This window comes from Lissotriton vulgaris, chromosome 3_1 (genome assembly GCF_964263255.1).
Source record: "Lissotriton vulgaris chromosome 3_1, aLisVul1.2, whole genome shotgun sequence".
Lineage (NCBI taxonomy): Eukaryota > Metazoa > Chordata > Amphibia > Caudata > Salamandridae > Lissotriton > Lissotriton vulgaris.
Window position 1 is genome coordinate 2,116,034,675 of NC_141689.1, and position 17,657 is coordinate 2,116,052,331.

A 17,657-nucleotide genomic window follows, 5' to 3' on the forward strand; every position below is an offset into this window, starting at 1 on the left:
TGTCATTTGAGATGTCATCAGTGATGTCATTTGAGTTGTCATCAGTGATGTCATTTGAGATGTCATCAGTGATGTCATCAGTGATGTCACTGACCATGTCATGAATGATGTAATATGTGACATCATCAGCAGTGGATTGCGGGTGCGCGATATATAGTTAGCGCTTCTAACTATATATGGAATTTCAATGGTTTTATGCGAGTAAAATAAGGTTTTGTAAATGCTAATTCCTAACTATATATGGCCTAAAACCAATGGTTTTTTCATTGAATTTTCAAGGTTTTGTAAATGCAAATTCCTAACTATATATCCACTATAACCTATGGTTTTTTCTGTGAATTTCATTGGTTTTTTAATAGCAAATATGAAAAGCTTTAAAATGTCAAGTACGTGATAGATAAAAACATTTTCGTATTTATGCACGCTGATGTGCTTTGAACGCTGCACCCCCCCCTCCCCTCTTTTGTCTTAGTAGTACTCTCTCTTTGCAGATACTGAAGGGTAGTTAACGCAGGCCTTTACCCCCGTTGTAATCCGTCGTGCCTCCTTGTCTCTCCATTTGATTGATTGTTGTCCAAGCATTTACTGTTTTAGAATTGGTTCTCTTTGGATCATTCTCTATTTACAAACAAGCACAAAGTCGCAATACTCTGTTTAGTCTTTGCAGATAGTGAAAAATCGTGTAAAAAAATAAAAGTAATCGAGCAAAATCAGTAGGCCACTAATTGGATCTCTTTTTGACCTCGCTAAAATAGAAATATTAGGAACAACCCTTCATGAGAAATACGAAAATAGTGAGATGAACTGAGCTCCACACCATGAGGGCTACAAGACAGCTCGGCTCCATCACCCATCCCGCACAAAATAACGACAAACCCTATGCAAATATTAAAAATATAGACAACACACCAGCAAAGAAACAGGGTAAAACATTTTATTAAAAAACTATTTACATAACGTTGGTTTATAAGATGATGTCAGTAGTGGACCGATGTGTGAATAGATCGAAAACAGCACAAGGCTCCAAGATCCGGATGGCAAGCTCCTGGATGTTGGGTGCCATAGTTTAGAGTTCTGAATTTCAGCCTTTTTCAATGCCTGTGCTTTGTTGAATCAAAATGGCGGCTTGACACAAAGCTGACTCAAGCGTTGCTACTGATGCTATGCAGACCAAAACTGGTTTTCAGTTTGTACATTTTTCTAGATTTTTCAATCCAAGTTTGGTTGACTTTGTAGAACGATGGCTTCAGATTTTCAACATACGGTGTGGTGGCGCTGACTGGGAGGGGGCGCTTCGCTCCTGCCCCATCCCCAAGTAAGATTTTCATACGTGAAAGTACGTTAATGGTTTTGGTCCCTGAGATGCTTCGATGTCACTACCATTCTCAAATAGCATAAGTTCTGGATGTTGGGTGCCATAGTTAAGAGTTCTGAGCAGTGCTTGTAACACTGTCTGAAGCTTATTTCCACCTACTGCAGCTTCACTATTCTCAAAGTAAGTGAGTGTCGTTTGTGGACCTGACTGCATTAGAAAACAATGTGATATGTTACCTTCCTAAACAGCTTGACGGAGGCCCCTGAGGGGCGGTGTGATGGCCATGGACTCGGAGAAGACGCTTGGCTCCGACACCCTCCCCAAGTCTTATAGCACTGGTGTAGCCTGAGATCGCCCCCGACATAGGCGGCCGGCTCCCGGGGTCCGGCGGAACTTTTTGCCTTTTGATGACTCTTCAATTCTGGACCTTGTCCCACAATCAGTTTGACCTGAAGACAAGCTGTAGTGGGGCGCCCCTTTATCGTTTTAGTTGCCATTCCGCCCGCTTTTGCTACACTGTGCCTCTTCCGCCATTCAGCTGTTTACCGCCCGCTCTTGAGACTACAGCGTCTCAATCATCATGTAGTTGAGTTGCTCCCGCTCTTGCGGTGCAGCGATAGGCGGCTGCCACAGGACTCTCAAAATGGCGGCCGGCTCTTCGGTTTTGGGCCTGGTCCACTAAAATGGCCCTGGGACACCTTGGAACTCGGACGCTTGTCTGCTAGGGCTTGGGTCCCATTCTCGAAAAGCGTCCCCTCAGCCGTGAAGATTCTACAAAAGTCTTGGGGGCCTCCGACTCCCGCAGGCTTCTGGTGGGGAGCGGCTGCCATGATTGCTCGTGGAATGGCCACGACGGAGCTACGAGATGGTAGTGGTCTCATGCTGACGCCAGCTTTAGTCTGAAACATCCAGAAACACTATAGACTACCAATTCGATCAGTTCCGGTAGCGCCCCAACATGACCCGGAAGAGAAGAACTTGCCCTCCCCTCTTTGACTGATGGTTCTTGTTGCCTGTCCCCTCTGTTGTCATTTAACAGAACTTTTTGGACTGCTGAAAGGGGTTGTGTTCTGAACGCTGGTTGGTGGAGACATTTAGAGTATATTCTTGACCTACGTTGTTGCGTAATGCGTTTTATGACACGCCGCGTTAGCGCACCCGGAAGTGATCCGAGGCGCGGCGCGCAGCGCGTAACGTAAGCATAACAGGTCATGTGACTTGTTAATAAAACTTTTCATTGGTTCATTTTACTTTTGTTAATTTAATGATGAAAAGCTTGGTCATATGACCTAAAAATTACGCTTTTTATTATTTTCGAACAATATTTTTTTTTCAAACATATGTTATAATATTCCAGGCTAATGTACTTTCCCGGAAAATTTACAACTGTCTTGCAAGTAAAATATATTCCTTTTTCGAGAAAAAGGGCGTTTCTTCCTTCCATGACGGAGCCGTTGAGTAAAAGAGATTCGGCCTGCTGTCTTAGTCGCCGATACGCCTGATTATCAGATTCTTATCGATAACTTTATGTTGCAGACATGAAAAACACAACTGCCCTTGACCATTTATCTTTACTGCGTTCCTACATATTATACCTTTTATCCGTCATGTAATTGGACTGCTTTATTTCACTTGCCTTTTACTGATTCGAAAACAGTCACTAAAAGTAAAAACTTTACAAATGTAAATACTACTACCGTGTTTTGTTTTAAAAACCTTTATTGTGAAAATGTCAGTATACAAATACGGGCCTATAACCACGTGGGCCGGCCACGGAGCAAACTGAAATCGTATATGATGAGGAGACATTTACACTGTAGAAGAACGTAACGAGCGGGCCATTAGGTGACAAGAACAAAGGTGTCTAACAGTTGCGGAATCGGTGGACGTACATTTTGTAATTAAAATACGACAGGGCCACTTACAATAACATTTTCTAGATATACATTTGCGGGCAAGGAGTTACGAGTCCCATTTATACCGGCGCCATTTTGGGCGAGGCCGGGCAGGTCCAAGATATAGTCAAAATGTCTCCACCAACCATCGGCCAGACCAGAACCCCTTTCGGCCCTTTAGGCTACAAGATGGTGTCTTCCATTCAGAAAATATTGGTGGCAGCATTTTGAAAGGAAACAGAAACAGCCGTTCTCCTAGTGAGTTTCACATTGTTACATTTAGGAAGAATGTTGAAGAGTAGTATGTGGAAAATCTGAAGCCATTTTTCTACAAACTCTCAATCAGACTTGGATGGAAAAAAAAAACCTGAAGAATGTACAAACTGAAAACCAATTTTTGTCTGTATAGCACCAACAGTAACGCTTGAGTCAGCTTTGTGTCAAGCCGCCATTTTCATTCAATCAATAGCGTCCCCCTGCACACATTCAGGGACCTGGTCGTGTCTTCAGATGAAACGCATTGTAGGAAAAGAAGCAGAAAGGAAAAGGAAAAAAGTTCCGCCGGACCTAGTGAAGCTGCAGCAGGTGCAAATAAGCTTCAGACAGTCTTACAAGCACTGCTCAGAACTCTCAACTGAGGCACTCAACATCCAGGACTTGCCATTCGGATCTTGGTGCCTTGTGCTGGTTCCGACCTATTCACACATCGGTCCACTACTGACATCACCTCATAAGCCAACGGGGCACCCCACGCCGACTTTCGGCGCAGCATTGTAGGATGGCCACACCAGTGCGGCAACTTGCTGGACACAACATCGGGGCCATCCAGATCTCGGCGCGTTCGACTCACTGTACCGCAACAGTGACCGCAACTCAGCTGGACACGCCGTCTTTCGGCGCAGCATTGTAGGATGGCCACACCAGTGCGGCAATTTGCTGGACACCACCTCGGTGCCATCCGGATCTCGGCGCGTTCGAGTCACTGTACCGCAACAGTGACCGCAATTCAGCTGGACACGCCGTCTTTCGGCGCAGCATTGTAGGATGGCCACACCAGTGCGGCAATTTGCTGGACACCACCTCGGTGCCATCCGGATCTCGGCGCGTTCGAGTCACTGTACCGCAACAGTGACCGCAATTCAGCTGGACACGCCGTCTTTCGGCGCAGCATTGTAGGATGGCCACACCAGTGCGGCAATTTGCTGGACACCACCTCGGTGCCATCCGGATCTCGGCGCGTTCGAGTCACTGTACCGCAACAGTGACCGCAACTCAGCTGGACACGCCGTCTTTCGGCGCAGCATTATAGGATGGCCACACCAGTGCGGCAATTTGCTGGACACCACCTCGGTACCATCCGGATCTCGGCCCGTTGTGCTGCCTTCGGCCTATTCGCACATCGGTCCGCTACTGACGCCGCCTCACGTGCCAACGGATTTTCTACGCTTTTTGTAGCCCTATGCCGCATAACAGGTCATGTGACTTGTTTATAAAACTTTTCATTGGTTCATTTTACTTTTGGTTTCCTAAAGATGGAAGGCTTGGTCATATGACCTAAAAATAACACTTTTCATTGGTTTAGAACATTTTTTTTTCCCAAACGATGAAAGCCCCACCTTGTTTCTGGATCATTCAGACTGAAGCTGGCGTCAGCATGAGAGCACCACCATCTCGTGGCTCCGTCGTGGTCATTCCGCGAGCAATCATGGCAGCCGCTCCCCACCGGAAGCCTGCGGGAGTCGGGGGCCCCCAAGACTTTTATACAATCTTCACGGCTGAGGGGACGCTTTTCGAGAATGGAGCCCAAGCCCTAGCAGGCAAGCGTCCGAGTTCCAAAGTGTCCCAGGACCATTTCAGTGGACCAGGCCTAAAACCGAGGAGCTGTCCGCCATTTTAAGAGCCATGTGGCAGCCGCCTATCGCTGCACTGCAAGAGTGGGAGCAACTCAACAACATGGTGAGCGAGACGCTGTGGCCGCAAGAGCGAGCGCAACTCAGCTAGATGGCCGCCACCTGGGGAGGCCCGTTCACGCCGGCTCCCCCACGCCCCCCCCCCGGGCCGCCGCACGCCAATTTTCGGAGCAGCATTGTAGGATACCAAAACCAGTGCGGCAGTTTACTGGACATCACCTGGGTGCCTGTCGTACATGTTGTGTCAGCCATGTGACACTGGACACAGACCGCTACTGACGAGGCCTCCCCCCGCACCACCCGGGACGCCCCACGCTGTTTTTCTGTGCTGCATTGTAGGATCCCTAAACCAGTGCGGCACCCAGGCGACATCACCTGGGTGCCGTCCAGAACTCTGCACGTTGTGCTGCCTTGGGACTATTCGCACAACAGACCGCTACTGACGAGGCCTCCCCCCGCCCCACCCGGGACGCCCCACGCCAATTTTCGGAGCAGCATTGTAGGATCCCTAAACCAGTGCGGCACCCAGGCGACATCACCTGGGTGCCGTCCAGAACTCTGCACGTTGTGCTGCCTTGGGACTATTCGCACAAAAGACAGCTTCTAACCATTGTTGCTTTTTGTGTTGAGAAATGTTTAAATGTTTTTAGTTTTTGTTCCGTTCGTTAAAGTTAGTAGTTAATAAAGTTTTATAACCTTACTTTGTTGGAGTGTTATCTATTTTTTAAAAAACGGGTGAATGGGGCCTTGAATCGGGTTATTGTCATGTGTGGGCTTTGGAAGTGTGCTGCTGCAGGATCGGACATTTCAAACTCAAATGCACGTTCTTTTTCTTACCTTTCCGAAGCATGGAGCGCAATAGCAGGCAGAGAAAGGGTGATGCACGTGTTGAACACTACCTGACCTGGCAAGTTGCTGGCAGTGCCCCCCCGCCCGCTCCTGAAAGAGGGCACACACACACCGCCGCCCCAAGTACTTCACAAATCTTTAAAAGACCATGCGCTTGTTCATGAGGCTTAAATGGTTTATCACCTCTTCTAGAACCCCTGCATCGACCCTCTGACGTTTCATGGAAAAATTACCATGTAACACAATACCAAGCCCTGTCAGCTGAAACCCCCAAGGAATCGTGGGGCATATTATCAAGGGGGTTTATCTCCGCTTTTTTGGCTTTAAAAGCCATGAAAGCGGAGATAAAATTATTTCCCTATTACCAAGCTGTCGCTAACACCAGTTAGTGACAGCTAAAAGGAGATAGCGACCATCTTGGGCCCCGCTTTGCATGTCAGTGATACTTATCACTAATGACATGCAAAGTGGCGTGCCAAGATGTTAGCGACTGGAAACAGTCCCTAACATCGCTACCTTCTATTACCAACTTTTGGAGATATTCGCGCTAAGCGCGAATATCTCCAAAATCTAACACCTGCCCTGAGCAGTTCTTAGCCATGTTATCCAATGGGAGGTGGATAACATGGCTAAGAGCATTAGATCGATAATACATGAATATCGCTGACTTTTCTGCGATAATAGCAAGGTTTATCTGCGATAAAAATCGCCGATGTGCGGCGATAATTTTTGTCTCTAAACAAGTTAGAGACAAAAATTATCGCTAGTTGTTCGTAATATGCCCCCGGGTTTTTGCTTGCAGAAATCGGGAGGCGGGAGACTAGCACTGAAATCAGTACTCACACGCCTGAATCAGGAGGATTGGCATGTCTGAATTCTCTACAGCTGGGGCCATAAACTACATCCGCAGGGTTAGGTGATAGCCTGGGACCAGCCTGGCATCTAAAATGGCTGCCGTGCACGACAAAATTGTGGCATTCGAAAAAAGGCAAGATGGCGCAGCCGCTGGAAGAGATGTATCAACATATATCAGCCTCCTCAGCCACCCTCAGGAAACATAGGGGATTAGGATACGTCTCCCGCACCCCCTTATACCTAGTACTTTAATTAACGAAGCACAAAATGGCGAATTCCCGTTTCGCTACCACTTTGCGGCCCAGTTCGCGGCCCGTGAAGCGCTTCTACCGTGAAAAATCATTTTTTTTTTATTTTCCCCACGGGACCCTTTAATAACCCCAACAACATTCCTAGGGGGTCAAGAGGGGGATACCTTGCCCCCTTTCATTAAATTCCCCCTTAGTTTTTCACCTTTTCTTCTCTCTCGATCCTACCGAGAGACAAGATGGCGGCCGCTCCGGACTGACACGCAGCAAAAAAAAAAAAAAGCTCACGCACAGCCGCTGGAAGAGATGTATCAACATATATCAGCCTCCTCAGCCACCCTCAGGAAACATAGGGGATTAGGATACGTCTCCCGCACCCACTTATAACTAGTAATTTAATTAACGAAGCACAAAATGGCGAATTCCCGTTTCGCTACCAGTTCGCGGCCGCGCTTCTACCGTGAAAAATCATTTTTTTTTTATTTTCCCCACGGGACCCTTTAATAACCCCAACAACATTCCTAGGGGGTCAAGAGGGGGATACCTTGCCCCCTTTCATTAAATTCCCCTTTCGTTTTCCACCTCTTCTTCTCTCTCGATCCTACCGAGAGACAAGATGGCGTCCGCTCCGGACTGTTTAGAATGTAGACAGACACCGGAGAGCCAATCAGCTTTCTGCGCGCAAAGTTCCGATAAGCGAAAAGTAAGCGGACCGGATCGCTGCCCAGAGCGCTGTTACAGATATATATCTTGGTTTGAACGTTAATTTCTCAAAAACTACTGGAGCACATATATTGAGACCTAGCAAAGGCACATCGGGCTAACAGTCCCTACAATTTTGCCAAGTTTCGTGCAAATCCATTCAGCCGTTCGAGCTAAAAGTGAGTCCAACCGCCCTATGGAAAAATGAATGGAAAAAACGCGTTTTGGGACCCCCCTTTTTTCTCAGCCCCCCCTTGACGAAACCCCCCTAAATTTTCAGGGGCTGCTCAGAATCAAAATGTGCCATTTTCCTGAAAATTTCAGCCGATTCCGTCCACAAACGCCAAAGTTATTAGACATAGAATTTTCAAAAGTCCCATAGAGAAAAAATTCTAACTATATATACCTACTGGCTATCGCCAGTAGGTAATATATATATATATATATATATATATATATATATATATATATATATATATATATATATATATATATATTATTATATTATTATATACCAGTTCAGTAATTCTTTATTTGGCCAAACAGCCAGGCCATAAAAGACACAGGAAAAATTCATTGCGCAACAGACTAAAACAATATCGTTAAAAAAGAAAAGATCACAGCTTAGACATCGATATAATCAAAATTCAGTAGTGCAACAAGATAATTCTTCAATAAATATCTGCAGACAGAGATAAATACATGGCATGCTCATATGAATAATTAAGGGTACAAATAATCAATGTTAAAACTACTAAAAACAACACAAAAAACAATAAACAGACAAAAAAGAATCACAGAAATCAGGAGCCCAAACATGAAAGAAGAAAAAATAAATTAGCACTCCAGTGTTCGCCTGGCTCTGATAGCAGCTTTTAATAAAGAGCATATTCTAAAACAGATAGTCGAGGTTTTTAGCAATTGCAAGTGCTGTAACCCAAGATTTTTTAACAAAGGCTTGAGAAGGTGCATGCGTGCATGTTTATAATATAGGCAAAAAAACATATATTATAACAAGGATTGTTCAAAAAGTTTACTCCCCAAATAAAAACAAGAGCCAGCAAAACACAAAAGACGCCATACACTGTTAGACCTAAACCCGAAAAAGCAGAGATCTCTCGCAATGAGTTAGTTCACAGCAAAGATAAAAAAAATCAGGCGAAATGACCCATTTGTAATATTGTAACACTATGCTACGCGTACTCTCCGAGTCAAATCTTTCCTCATAAACACTTGAGATATGAGCGCTTAACCAGCAATTTAGCCTCTTTCCTTATGGCTATGGGCAACAAAAAGAAAGAAGACAACCCCAAGACCTCAAAAGTATCAGATACATAGCTCAGTCAGGGAATGGCCCGTCCTTTCTCCTAGGCGAGACATTCCATGATAATGTCCCTGCTTAGTTTGCCATGGGGATTTCCCAGATACTTCTCCAAAGAACAGAGGTGCTAAATGGACTGTGTCCTTGAAGTATTTTTGATCAAGCTCTACATGAAGAATATAACTAGAAGCTGCTGCGGAAGATGTAAAATCCTGCGACAAATGCAATTTTCCTCAGTCTGAAGTAAAAAAGCTTTGTGGTAACTTCAGACCCCTGCCCAGTATACTGCTCCAGGGATACATTCAGCATTGTGCGTCGGTATTTAGTGATTACATCCCGTCAGTTAAAAACAAGCGCATTAACATGGCCAATATGTTTCAACTGATGCCTTTATTAGGACCATGATTTCACTTCCTGATTTAAGCACTTATGGGTGCATAACCAGTCCCTCCTCACTTTCTCCCTCATCACTTTAAATCACAAAGAACTAGATAGAGCACTTTCCAAGCATGAAATGGACTATAATGCCCACCAATTTCTATCATAATGCTACTTATCATCTACATCCATTCAACTTTGTTCTCAATTTCTTTTACTGTATGCAGAGATTGTATCTTTAAAAATAATATTGCAGAGTCTTTAAAGGCGTTTTTACTTGATCCAAATGGATTTGTTCTTCCAGTTTTATCCAACTATCATAGATCTCATAGCCACAACTATTAGCTCCTACACATTCACTTACATCCATAAAAATATTCTTTTTAAATCCTCATACCTTGTTTGCTTATCCTCAAAAGTACTATATATTCTGTTAATGACTCTCTCCAAATTACTCCTTACGGTCTTTCCCAACATTCATTCTAATTAAAGTACTGGTGCATCGTGCAAACAACTTCCAGATCTCCCTGTCCCCTTTCTCAATTTTAAAAGGAGCAATAAAGTGACAGTGCATTATGCCTTCAGCCAAATTATAGTCACAAAGAGCAATAACATGTTATACATACTCTTTCTATGGTTAGTCTATTAAATCCTTTTTAATTAAGGTGCTAATTAAAGTGCTAATGCATCGTGCAAACAACTGCAACTGATTTCCTCATTCTATTTCTCAATTTTAAGAAGGAACAGTGAAGTGACTGCGCATTGTGCGTTCAGTCACATTGACATCATTATCAGGAGCATTTCAAACAGATAACCAATAATTCTTCTGCCTTGTTTATCCATTTGCAACACATTTCGTATTCCAAAGCTTCGTATAATTATACTGGAATTGAAAGTTCATGGTGTATTGTGTAAAAATATATTAGAAAATAAGAATATTTCTAAATACATTTGCTACCAGAGCCATAGCAACACGTGAAATGGCTTACAATAATTTCGTTCAAAACTTGTGCATGATTAAAAATGATGATCAAATCTTTTCAATGAAAGCGCCTCCCAAAAGGTTCCATTTCAACCACACCATATTCATGGCTTCTGTACACTGCATGAATTCATCATCCCTCTCTAATGTAATCAGAGGTTTTCAACCAATAATTAGGAAGTCATTTTTATCTTCCTGTTTCACAATAATGCTCTGTATAATGCATTGCGTGATACTCTGTGGGAGTTCTCCAATCAAGGCTAATCCATATACCAAAGTTGAACTGATACCATAATTAGCAGTATGATAAAGTGATTAGATGCTACATCCACTGAACGTATTGTGTTATAAATTTAAATGCATCTCAGCACCCAAATCATGTCCCCAAGGGTGTTCTGTTACCAATATAAGTATTGGGTGGATTCTTGTCTCCTCAATTGTAATTCCAGAACTTAAATAACAAACTCTGTGTTGCATGTGATTGTTTCTTTTCCATTATAAAGCGGTGTACTCCTTCAAATTGCGTACCATTTTACAAGCTTTGCAGGTACCACGTTTCCAATACCCACCATTTTCCTTGTTTAACTAGGCAGGACGCTGTTTAATTTGATATAAAGGATTTGTTGTCAGTAAATCTCCCAAGTTCTCTGGTCTTCTATATGTTGTCTATATGTTGTATGTGTCATGCATCAATTCATTCCAGTTTTTTAATAAAATCCTTCTCATAGTTTGATGTTTTCTATCATAATTCATAAGGAGTCTACAATGTAACTCATGTACAGTATTCTCTTCAAACCGGGCCACCTCCTTCTCACCACCACACCATGAGCACGTTTGCGTAGGTTGGAGATGAGGAGGTCCTCAAGGCTGTACCTTGTTTTTGCAAGTAGATATCAATGTTGAATAGGAATACATTGTGAGTCAAACAATATCTAACCTCCTAATGATGATCTGTGTATGTTGTAGATAAATTAACAAACATGCTCGTAGGAAATATTGACACAGTATTCCTTGCTGATGGTAAATTGATGAATAGTAATAGTTTACATTAATTGTTACCATAATATATGTCAATAGCCATGGTATGCTATTGATTTTCTGAAGAAACTCTGCCCTATCCTTGATGTATGACCGTAGCATGGTGGCAAATTCTGCCAGGAATGAATCATTAACATGGTGACATATTCTGCCAGGAATAAATCCAAATCCAATGAGGTATTCTCCGTCAAAGTCCCTATAGAGCTCACAATAGGTCTACCAGGTGGATTCACTAGAAACTTATAGATCTTAGAGAGGATGTAAATAGTGGATGTCCTTGCTTGAGTCATTCTCAAATAATGATACTCGTCCATTTGCATAAAACCATTATGCCTTCATTGGGGTCAAATCTGATGGTATTCCCCTTCAATACCTTTAAGGGGATTAACTTTTAGGAACTTGAAGTGTTGTTTATTCTTTGTTGCTTTTTGCTTCCATCAAGCATTGTGATCTATCCATTATTATGATGTTTCCACCATTATCAGAGTCTTTTATTATAATAGTATCATTTGTTCTTAGCTCGTTTGACTCATACCATTCCCGCCTCGTCATATTGTTGAAATGTCAATGATTCCTTGCACTCAGATTCTCATTTTTGTTTTTATTGTTCCATCACTCCTGAGCCTTGCTTACATCCTCTACCATTGTTTTGTAGAAAACATCAATCTTATTTTAGGTTACTAGGGAATGGAGAGTCATTTTCACATCCCATTCTCTCCAAAGTATGAGCCACATCTTCAGTTTTGCCCCTTGCATCCTGCTCATTGCATGCTAACTTATCTAGTGCCATTAGTTCTGGTATATCGACAAAGGTGAAGGGGGATCTGATCCTAACCGAGCTTTATTATTTATATCAAATTAAGTTTTTCAATTTCAATTTCTGGAGAACATATACAGCTCAATCCTGAAATCCACAAAAACAGGTTCACTGTGGGACCGAAGCTTAAGACACAGTTTAAGACTCTTAATTATGTATTAGACAATCCATGAGAAGTTACTAAGTTTGTGTTTTGCTGCAGATTCTATTTCTCCTGGGTCTGTCTACTTTTTCCTCTTCCCTCTCGTCTTCCTGCATTTTCTCTTTGTCAATTTCCTCATTTTCCACAGGCACTTTGAGTCGTGGTCATATGGACCAATTTAATTTTCTCAAAAAAAGTCTGCTTTTCCTGAGGAACGCTCATCTACTGAAGAGCCTGGATCTAAACTAATCTGCACCTCACTATTGCTATGATTGTCAATTTTGTATTAATCATTTCTTTCTTTCACTCTCAGTAGTTCATATTTCCTGGATAAAGTATAGATATGCCCATATTGGTAATCTAACCCGTCCTGGTTAACATTTTGTGAGCCTCCCCACTCCCAGAGCCGTGGTTAGCCATGGGGGACCCCCATCTTCCAGGGACCGATACTCTGTAGTGTCATAGGACCTCATTCCCTGGGAAACTCTAGTTTTCAACCTGGGAGAGGGTGGGCATACCCTGCTCGCACTTTTATGGATAGGGAAAAGCTCCGAAGGTTAAAAACTGCTGCAAATGCCCGGGCTGGAGCCAAGGAATTTTGGTGGCTCCTACTAGCATCCAGTATGGTTCTGGCCAGAGAGCCGGCAGGGGCCTTGGAGATCTTGGGGCTTCCCATGCGGCCCCAACATGGCCTGCATTGTGGGTGGTCTGGGTCGGCACCGGGCATACCCCAAAATGTAAGAAAGGGCTGCCTCCCATGGGAAACGCAGGGTCCAAAGGGGCCCTGGGGCTTCCACTACAGTCCCCAACAAAAATGGAGCTGTGGGTAAACGGGTGGGCACTGAGGTACCCACTTACTAATAACAATGCTGGGTTTTGCCAGGATTCATAATGGGTGCTGGCTGAGAAGCCAGCTAGGGCTGCGGAGGCCCAGAGGCTTTCCTCTCGACCCCCAATAATAGTTAAAGATCTAAAGATGTGTGTCCCAGATGGGCACAGGGACATCCACAAATTCTTTTTTTTCTTTAAGAAAAAGTGAACAATAATTGAACTGTCAGAGTCACTAATTTATTATTCAGTCTTCAGGCAAGCAACACCCCATAATGCCCACTTTTCCCCCTAAAATTTTGTAGTTGGTGGTGCCCCTAGAAGAGGCAGGGGCAAAACAAAACATTTTAAATTATATTGTGGGTGGCAACAGGTGCAGCAGACCCTTAGCAACATAAAAAAACAGTAGGCCTCCTGGGTTATTCATTAAATACATGAGTTTACCATATGTTTCTATAGTGGTTCTAGCTGGAGCTCTAAGCTCTTCAGCTGGAGTAAAAGGTATTCTTTTGATTGCTTTTTTGATTGCATTTTGTGGGCTGAAAACGGTTAAATAGAAAGACTCAATGGTGTGTTGAGATTTTACAACGGTCACTTTTAATAAACATTGCATTGTATAAATTTGTGAAATATTCTTTTGATTATACTTATCGGTGATTTTTGGAAAAAGATGATAGATCTGCTTCACATATATTGATATGATCACTTCTTGATAAAGTCAATAGGCCCCTTTTTTGGGTCTCGCCTATGCAGTGCTTGCGCTGCATAAGAGAGACCTTTTGGAATCGATTCGGTTTTGCCGCCAAAAACGTGCATGCTTTGCATTGTTTTCAATGGCAATGCGTGCAAGTTTGGCGATTCCCTTGCGGGAGCGAGCTTTCAAACCATATGGTTGTAATTAACTCGCTCACTCCCACAAGGGAAACAGGCGCAGGCCCCCTCCTCTCTCTCCTCCCCCTGCTGTTTCCTCCTCTCCTCATCTTTTTTTTTTCCTTCAGCGCAAAGCGTGCGCGCGTGCTGAAGGGAAAAAAAAGATGACTACTTTTCCCATTACAACTTTTGGTTTCAGCAGTTGTTCCCCAATTTGGCCTTACTTCTTGTCCTGGTGGGAAACTGCAGAGTATGCCCAGCCGGTCGGTGTTGAAAAAGACTGCTGGCCGATGGTGGGTTGTGTCGGGGACCTCTGGGGTAGAAGAAATCAGCTTGGTTGCACGCTGCCACAGGAACGGTGCAAGCTACACCCGTCAAGTACAGACGCGGTGCAGGGCTTCAGAGAGATGTCCTTGAGGTACTGGGGCATTGTAACTCAGTGCAGGCGGACCAGAGGCAGTTCCACCCGCTGCGATTCAACACGCTGAGTTGTCCAGCCAAAAAACGATCCCGCAGCAGAACCACGGCGGCCTCGAGACAGGAGGCAGGGTGCAGGATCCAAGGACGCCGCATCAATTGCAGTTGGGAGCTTGTGGAGCACCATGGTTCTGCCGCCCTCGTTGTCAGTTGTTCCGTTTACTAACACGGACTGCTGCTGAATATGATTGAGGAACTTGGCTGAAGGCAGGCCAAATGTGGTTGAGGAGGGAAAAAGATTAAATAAGAGTCACACACGGGTAGTAGTGGAACAACATCTGAAACCACGAGGTCCGGGCCAGGGCACCCAATATTAGTACGCGTTACCCGGTCGCTCTCTCATCTGGCTTCTACCACATCATCACTTAGGGTGGGGCTGACAGTGGCGCACCCCTAACATTTCCGCGACTGTGGGGCAGCCCACCAACCATAACTCTGATATTTTTGGATACAATGCTCAAGCCTCACTTCTCTATAATCTCTTTGAATTTTTAAGCCGCCGTTTAGTTTTCTTGTTGATATGTGATGCATTGTCACAGGGGAATTTGTGGTTCACAGGGTCAACTCAGCGCTCTGATGGGTCTTAGGCAGGGCTTTAAGTGACTTCTTTCTTGAGCTGGCCGTCGCGGTGACGGCACGTGGATCATCGAATTTACAAGAGTTTCAGCAGTGACGCTCAATATTCTTGACAATTGTGAGGGGGGGAGCGCCGTTGTTCTTTTCGCAACTGGCAAGGGCAAGTGTCCCTTACAGTTATGGCGCACCATCACTAGCTTTCCTCCCGCTTCGGTGCTGAGGCACGGATGGTTAATCTCCCCTTCAAGTGAGTACATTTTGGGCTCTCTGTCCACGAGGGGCGGATCCCATATGTGGATCTCGTCTCCTGCGAGGCATCAGCATGGCTATTGTCTCTCTCTTGCCTTGTGCCGCTTTGCCAGTGAAGCTAATTCTCCAGGTCCTGAGGAAAGGGCCCTCAGGTAATTAACTCAGGTTGTGGCTTTGTCGATCGAAGCGCCTCATTGACATGCCTTTGTTACCTGTAATACCAAGCCATGCCTTTCTTAGTTTACGTGACTACCGTGTCTGAGCGGTTATTCATCATTCATCCTTTTCATCTTGCCCTGCCCAACTTCATTGCCCAGCGTCATTGACCAGTATTTGAAATTATGGTCCACTGCATCTGCTTTCAATTTGGGTAAGTGTTGGGGGTTGTATATAGTGAGTTCTCGCTAATCCAGGTTTTAAAGCTGCGGCGCTGTGTATGTCAGGCCACTTCACAGCCATTCAATGAATATTCTGTGACATTCTGCGGAGCAGACTCTCGTCACAGTCAGAAGGACTGGTTAGGCTTCCTTAATTGGGAAGAATTTGAGGTGAACATTGTCCAAAAGTCGAATCAAAACAGTTTGGGCAGCACCGTGTTTTTTTTCCAAAATGTCCCTTTTACCTTTTGTGAGGCCACGTACCTTTGCTCCAGTGGCAAAATGAAATGCTGGGAAGCGCCACAGTGCCTTACTGATAGTTACCGGCGCTATATATATATATATATATATATATATATATTAGGAATACCGCTTTCGTATTGCGCTGCACCGAGTCTTGCCAGCCAACAAATGAAACTCAGACACGGACCAAATGGGCTCTTGCTTTGCTTTATTGCAGAGGTACTGTCAAAGACGTTTCGGCTCAACGGAGCCTTGTTCACATGACGTTTTGATAGTAGGGCAGCCCTTTTAAAGTGCTAGTGATGATAAATAATAAGTATCACCTGTGAATGTCTATAGCATGGACATGGAAGATATACTTCTAGCTACTGAATGGTAGCGTTAACATTTGTTAAAATAGATTACATAAAAGTAAAATACCTTTAGTAGATACCAATGTCACAAATTCATATGACAGTACCAGCATGTGAGAATCATTATTGGCAACAATAATTATTGTAAAATACATTAAGATGACAAGTCTGCATATGGTTAAAATATGAGAGTAAACGGAGAAATCAATGCAAAAAATAAAGTGCAAGTGCATAGCTTATTCCATAATCCATATACACGATGTTGACAATACTATTTACATGTGCAAATATCGCAAAATGTGCAAAATAAAGCAAATGTCAATAAACTGTATATATTAAATATGTGCAAAATATGCTGATTGTTCTCTTCCTAAGGTCCAATATTTCTATTGAAACCCCAACCTCTAATTTTATAATCAGACTTTGTCAAAACATGATGCCGTTATACCCTTCTACTCACACTGGTCATTAATCAAGTTTAGTGCCTCAAGGTTAAATTCCACTCATATGTCCTGACCGGGGTTCCACTATTTGTAATCTTTAAACGATATGATCTTAGTACATGCTACTGTATTTAAATAGTGATTACCACAACCAAAATAATAAATAAAACAATGCTGAAGAGTGCATAATAAGTTTATGAAGTCATTGTGTATGGCTTATCTGTAAGTAGCAGCTTAAGTCGGTCATATATCTAGGATACCTATTATGTCGCAGCCACTTTATGGCGCATGCACAAGCATCACCCGGCCGGGTGTCCCTCGCGCATGACTACCATGAAGAGGAGACATGAATTGGTTCAGGGCAAGCAAGTATAGAGATCCTCCGTGATGTTGAGGCCTATTAGGGTCTTTGTGTTAAGCAATAAGATGTATTTGGTCTCAAGCCTCCTTAACTTGGTTTCCCTGTCTCCTCCCCTTCTACTGTTAATGATCGCATCAATCACCCAATATTTTAGATTGGCGTTATCGCTCTGGTGACATTCCCTGAAATGCCGGGCCACAGGGTAAGTATTGTCACCATTGCTGATTGCGCGAAGGTGTTGGAGGATTCTTCTGTGCACAGCATGTTTGGTGCTACCAACGTATTTCTTATCACAGGGACACTGTAATACATACACCGCAAATTCAGATTTGCATGTCAATACTTGGTTTATTGGGTGTTTTGTATCAGTGAAACCATCTCTGTAACTTTTGGTGTTGATTCCATGTTGGCAGGCTTTACAAGTTTTG